Raw genomic sequence first — 7,209 nt, 5'->3', positions numbered from 1 at the left:
GGTAGAAGGAAAAAGTAGAAAATGAGTTCTTTATGTAGTTTTTATGATGTTTTTGAGTAGTAAACTAACTTGAGTTATGATTCTTAGTATAATATGGATATAATATTGTTATGGAAGGTAGTAATAGTGATGAGGAATCATTGTACGGAAATGTGCTTAAATAGGTGTGAAGTTGTTGGTATAAGTTGAACACAAGGATGAATTTTGAAGGCTAAATCGAATGTGAATACTTGATTATGATATTGTGGATATTATTGTGGTTGTTGGGAGTTGTTTTGTGATAAGGTGGAAGTTGACGAAATAGGGGAAGTGCTGCCCAATTTTCATTTGTTCATGAATTATTTTAGTTTGAATTTAGGAGTATCATTAAGGCTTAACCATGTTATGAATCCATCTAAATGTAGATTATTCAAGCTTCAATGGGAAACGTTAAGTAGTTAAGAAGACAACGAGGTATGTAAGGCTAACCATTCTTTCATTAAGGCATGGTTCCCTTGCTATAAGTATCCTTTCATGAGTTCCATAATGTCTTCCAAATGACTCTTATCTCTAAGACTACCAAAGCTTACGATTCTCGATACGTTCACGATTCTATTGCCTATTTTATATGATAGTTTATCCTCTAAGGATAGATATAACGAAAATGATGATGTCAATGATGACGATGATACTCATGAACACCTACGTATACGGATTTAAGTATGTGTGACTATTATGTAACACCGAGCTTATATAGCCGGGTATGATACCTATTGGGCGCACACCACTGCAGTTGGGTACGGATAACATTGAGCCTTGGTAGGGCCAAGTAGGTATGATACTGAGCCTTGTCATGGCCGGGTATGTGAAACCACCGAACCTTTATGGTCGGGTATACTATAGGTATAAATATGAATATGGATATGGATATGGATACGAATATGGATATATCTATACGCATATATGTATGCATACAAACATGCATTAGAAGTCGAAGGTCCCAATGAAAGATAAGTAAGTAATTATGCTGATGGCTCTAACACCTCCAGATTATTCCCATCCGATGCTATTTCTTATGCTCCTATTATGATGTTGTTTATGCTTTACATACTCAGTACATTATTCGTACTGACGTCCTTTTTTTTTGTGGACGTTGCGTCGTGCCCGCAGGTGGACAGGGAGACAGGTTTGATCCATAGATATCTTATTCAGGGACTGCATAGAGGAGCTCCATTTCGTCCGGAGCTACAGCTTTTGGTATTATTCTTTTGTGTACAGATCTATGGGCATGGCGGGGTCCTGTCCTGCCTATATGATGTGACATACTCTTCTTAGAGGCTCGTAGACGGTTGTGTATGGTTATATGTCTGGTAGCCTTGTCGGCTTATATATTGTACATTATTTTGATAGCCTCGTCAGCTAGTGTACATGGATGTGGCCATTGTGCCGACGATGATATAAATGTATTGTTGCCCAATGAGATTAGCATGAATGATGGATAAAAGTTATGATTAAGCTCTGTGGATCACCTAGATGTAAATATGAACATCCGATAAGAGGTGCCCAGGTGGGTTAGCACAAGACGCCAGTCATGGCCCTCCGATTGGGTCGTGACAAAATTGGTATCAGAGCAGTTCTGTCCTAGGGTGTGTCTACGAGCCGTGTCCAGTAGCGTCTTGCTTATGGGTGTGTTGCGCGCCACACTTATAAACAGGAGGCTGCAGACATTTAAGGATTGAATGACCTTCTTTCTTCATAAGATTGTGCGATAGAGCCGTGATATAAGGATTTGTTTTTCCCTAACCGTGTATTATGTATTTCAGAAATGCCTATAAAGAGAAAAGCTACGGCAGCCCAAAAGGGCAAGACAGTGGCAGAAAAGCGGGATGAAAGAGCACCACCAACGGTTGTAGAGGAAAGTGAGTCCCAGAATGCGGCTCAATCTCAGTCCTCCCACTCAGTGCCTATTTCTGAGGAGCTTGAGGGAGCCTCAGCTCTAGCTACAGCACCCCCAGCTCCTCCACCGGATGCGTCAGGCCAAGATGTGAGAGAGGCCATTCATTTACTTACTCAGTTGGTTGCCGGCCAGGCTCAGCGGCAAGGTACAGGGCAAGGTGATAGGGCTGTTAGTGCAAGGGCCCGTGATTTTATTAGCATGAACCCTCCGAAATTCTTCGGGTCAAAGCCGGATGAGGACCTCCAGAATTTTATTGATGGGATGTTGAGGACACTTTGGTTAATGCATGCTTTGGACATTGAATCGGTGGAGCTAGCATCCTATAGATTGAGGGATGTCGCGGTTCATTGGTACACAGTTTGGATGGCTTCACGGGGAGTCAATGCACCTCCCCTGGTATGGCAAGAATTTGTGGATGCCTTCCTCTGACACTACTTGCCTCTAGAAGTTCGACGAGCTTGAGCCGATAAGTTCTTAAATCTTAGGCAAGGATGTATGAGTGCTTTAGAGTATAGTCTCCACTTCAATTCTTTGGCTAGGTATGCTCCGGCTATCGTAGCGGATATGGGTGATCGCGTGCACCGATTTGTGAGAGGCCTAGGGCCACATTTGATGAATAGGTGCTTGACTGTGTCCCTTCAGGACAACAAGGATATTTCACGCATTCAAGCCCATGCCCATAATTTGGAAGAAAGACAACAATAACAAAGAAGTGAGTGTGAGCATGATAGAGGGTATAACAAGAGGGCTAGATCTTCGGGTCCAACAAGTGAGTTTAGAGGCGGGCCAAGACAGCATTTTTCTAGGCATTCAGGCCATTCTATGACTAGTGCGCCTCCATGGTTTACAGGATAGAGATTTGATAGATCTACTTATTCCGGGCCGAGTTAGAGTTTCAGGGCTTCGGGTTCTCAATTCAGGGGTGATTCGGGTCAGGCTAGGCCACCCGTGCCATGGTGTTCTCAGTGGGGGAAGTTACATTGAGGCAAGTGTCAACTAGGTTTAGCGGTTTGCTATACATGCGGTCGGCCAGGCCCTATCATGCGTGATTGCCCCTCGATTGGTGGTAGGAGTAGAGTCCAGCCTTCAGGATCGGCAGTTGGGTTTTCATCATTGATACACCCTATGGGGTAAGGTTCACAGGCGCTGGTCAGCCATGGTAGAGGTAGAGGGAGAGCTCCTAGTTCTAGTGGTCCTCAGCACTGTATTTATGCTTTGGCTGGATGCTAAGATCTTGAGGCTTCTCCTGATATTGTTACAGGTATATTATCGGTATTTTCTCATGATGTATATGCTTTGATAGATCCAGGCTCTACGTTGTCATATGTTACTCCATATATTGCGGGTCGGTTCGGGGTCAAACCGGAATCGATCAAACCTTTTGAGGTATCTACATCCGTTGGTGAACCGGTAATAGCTACCCGAGTATATAAAAATTGTGTAGTTGTGATTTGTGACCATCGTACTATGGTTGATTTACATGAGTTAAAAATTGTGGACTTTGATATTATCATGGGCATGGATTGGTTGGCTTCTTGCTATGCCAATGTTGATTGTAGAATGAAAATGGTTCGCTTCCAGTTTCCGGGAGAACCAGTTTTAGAATGGAAAAGAAATACTGCGTCCCCAAAAGGTAGGTTTATTTCCTATCTCAAGGCAAGGAAAATGATCGCCAAAGGTTGTATTTACCATCTAGTTCGGGTTCAGGATGTAGAAGCTGAATCACCAACTCTTCAGTCTATCCCTGTGGTGAATGAGTTTTCAGATGTATTCCCGGAAGAGCTTCCAGGCCTCCCTCTAGAGCGGGAGATTGATTTCGCTATAGATGTGCTACCGGATGCCAAGCCCATATCTATTCCTCCCTATAGAATGGCTCCCGCAGAGTTAAAAGGGTTGAAGGATCAATTGAAGCACTTGCTTGAAAAAGGTTTTATTAGGCCTAGTTCTTCCCCATGGGGAGCACCCGTGTTGTTTGTGTGAAAGAAAGATGGCTCCTTGCGAATGTGCATTGACTATCGGCAGCTAAATAAGGTGACAATCAAGAATAAATATCCACTTTCGAGGATTGATGATTTATTTGACCAATTGCAAGGCGCCAAATGGTTTTCAAAGATAGATTTAAGATCCGGCTATCATCAAGTGCGAGTTAGGGAGAAAGATATTCCTAAGACAGCCTTCAGAACCAGATATGGTCATTTTGAATTCCGGGTAATGTCATTCTGGCTAACTAATGCACCAGCGGTATTTATGAATTTGATGAACAATGTGTTCAGGCCCTTCTTAGATTTATTTGTGATTGTGTTTGTTGATGATATCCTGGTATATTCTAGGTCTGAGGCAGAACATGCGGATAATTTGCGTACCGTTCTTGGAGTTCTTCAAACTCGTGAGTTATTTGCCAAATTTTCTTAAGTGTGAATTTTTGTTGAACTCAGTGACCTTTTTGGGGCATATTATTTCAGCCAATGGTATTTAGGTAGATACCCAAAAGATTGAGGCGGTGAAGACTTGGCCAAGGCCCACAACACCTACGGAGGTCCGTAGTTTTCTGGGCTTAGCAGGTTATTACAGGAGATTTGTAGAAGACTTTTCTTCTATTTCTGCACCACTCATGAAGCTGACCCAGAAATCGGCCAAATTTCAATGGACAGATGCTTATGAACGTAGTTTCCAAGAGCTAAAAGATAGATTAACTTCTGCCCCAGTCCTGACACTTCCAGAGGGATCGGAAGGTTATATTGTCTATTGCGATGCTTCAGGCGTTGGGTTAGGCTGTGTGTTGATGAAACATGGTAAGGTGATTGTGTATGCTTTGAGGCAGTTACGCAAATATAAGAAAAATTATCCGACCTATGATCTTGAATTGGCTGTAGTGATTCATGCATTGAAGATGTGGAGACATTACTTGTATGGCGTCCACGTTGATATTTGTAGAGATCATAAGAGCCTTCAGTATATCTTCAAGCAAAAAGAGTTAAATTTACGGCAACGGCGATGGTTGGAATTGTTGAAAGACTATGATGTTGACATCCTGTATCATCCCGGGAAAGCAAATGTGGTGGCTGATGCTCTTAGCCGTAGATTTATGGGAAGTTTATGTGATTTTTGGCTAGAGAAAAGGGAGCTAACATGTGAGCTCCAGCAGTTAGCTAGCCTAGGAGTTCGAGTGGTGGACTCAGGTAATATGGGAGCTACAATTCAAGATTCAGCGGTCTCGTCGCTAGTGGTGGAAGTGAAAGAGCGACAATATGAAGATCCCATGCTAATTCATTACAGAAATACACTCCCTCAGAAGGAGAAGTCATCATTTGAGAGTTTCGGAGATGGAGTTCTCCGATGTCGAGACAGGTTGTGTGTCCCAGTTATTGCAGGGTTACGTCAGCAGATTTGAAAAGAAGCCCATTGTTCTCGTTATTCTGTTCACCTAGGAGCAACGAAAATGTATCATGATCATAAATCTATATATTGGTGGAATGGGATGAAGAAAGATATAGGGGAATTCGTAGCTCAATGTCCTAACTGTCAGCAAGTGAAAATTGAGCACCAAAAGCCGGATGGATTGTTGCAAGCTATAGAAATTCCAACTTGGAAATGGGAAGTAATTAATATGGACTTCATCACAGGCTTACCCCGTTCTCGACGTAAGTATGATTCTATATGGGTGATTTTGGATAGACTCACGAAGTCAGCTCATTTCGTACCAGTCAGAACTACATATGTAGCAGAAGATTATGCAAAGCTTTATGTTAAAGAGATAGTGCGACTTCACGGTGTTCCAGTATTTATTATCTCCAATAGAGGGACTCAGTTTACAGCCAATTTTTTGAAATCTTTCCAAGAAGGTTTGGGGACTCAGGTAAGCCTTAGCACGACATTTCACCCACAGACGGATGGGCAAGCTGAAAGTACCATTCAGACTCTTGAGGATATGCTACGAGCATGTGTATTGGATTTTGGAGGTAGTTGAGATGATCACTTACCAGTTATTGAATTTGCTTATAATAATAGTTATCATTCTAGCATCCGAATGGCCCCGTATGAGGTTTTATATGGGCGAAAGTGTAGATCTCTAATTGGGTGGTTCGAAGTAGGAGAGACCAAATTGATAGGGCCATACTTGGTCCAGCAAGCTACAGAGAAAGTCAAGCTTATACAGGATCGATTATTAACAGCTCAGAGTCGATAGGAATCCTACGCAGATAATCGTTGAAGAGACTTAGAATTCCAAGTGAAAGATTGGGTATTCTTGAAGGTGTCGCCAATGAAGGGCGTCATGAGATTTGGCAAAAAGGTCAAGCTTAGTCACAGGTACATTGGACCTTATGAGGTTGTACGCAAGGTAGGCCAAGTGGCTTATGAATTAGACCTACCTGCGGATTTGGAGTCAGTCCATCCAGTTTTCCATGTATCGATGCTTCGTAAGTGCATTGGAGATCCTTCTAGAGTTGTACCGGTAGATGATGTGCAAGTCACCAAGCAATTATCCTATGAAGAAGTTCCCGTTGCCATTCTAGATAAGCAAGTACAGAGACTCAGAACCAAAGATGTAGCTTCAGTTAAAGTCTTATGGAGAAATAATAACAGAGAGGAAATGACAAGGGAAGCAGAAGAAGACATGAAGTTCAATTACCCACATTTATTTCCACCTTCAGAGGAGACTCAGGAAGAGACGCCATTGCCTCCAGGTATGTGATGCTTTGTTCAATGTTTTCTTGGTCGTGTATGGCCATGGTTGTTGATGTGTTGTTGTAGCCCTGTGAGGCGATATATATTTTGGGTTGCTGTGACAGGATGGTTGTGTCATATTACAGGGGAAACTCTAGCGAAATTTTTGTAGAATCCCCAAAAGTCTATCATTCGAGGACGAATGTTCCTAAGAGGGGGAGAATGTTACACCTCGTAGTTTCGTCCATTGAGATTCGTTAGGAGTTAGTTGTCCTAATCGTGGAAACGGGAGTTACCTTAGGATATATGAGATTATATATTATCCCATATTATGGTTATGGGGGTTTAAGCCCATGAAATAAGCTATGGGAGGATTTAAGAACAAGTAAATTAAGGAATGGAGTTTGTCGGAACTTTGGAAAAACTTGGCAAAATTTTCGGACAGGATTTTAGTCCAAATTGGGGGAGGCATATCTCCTAGAACATGAGGAGTCTTGGTGTGATTGATTTGTCCAAATTGAAGTTCATCGAGTCTAGTTTCCAACGCAACAAACCGTTCATAAATGTGACGTCTGCGTAAAACGTTATGTGAGTTTCAAGATAGACTG

Source organism: Lycium barbarum, chromosome 6, assembly GCF_019175385.1.
Source record: "Lycium barbarum isolate Lr01 chromosome 6, ASM1917538v2, whole genome shotgun sequence".
Lineage (NCBI taxonomy): Eukaryota > Viridiplantae > Streptophyta > Magnoliopsida > Solanales > Solanaceae > Lycium > Lycium barbarum.
Note: the sequence above shows the minus strand (reverse complement) of the source record.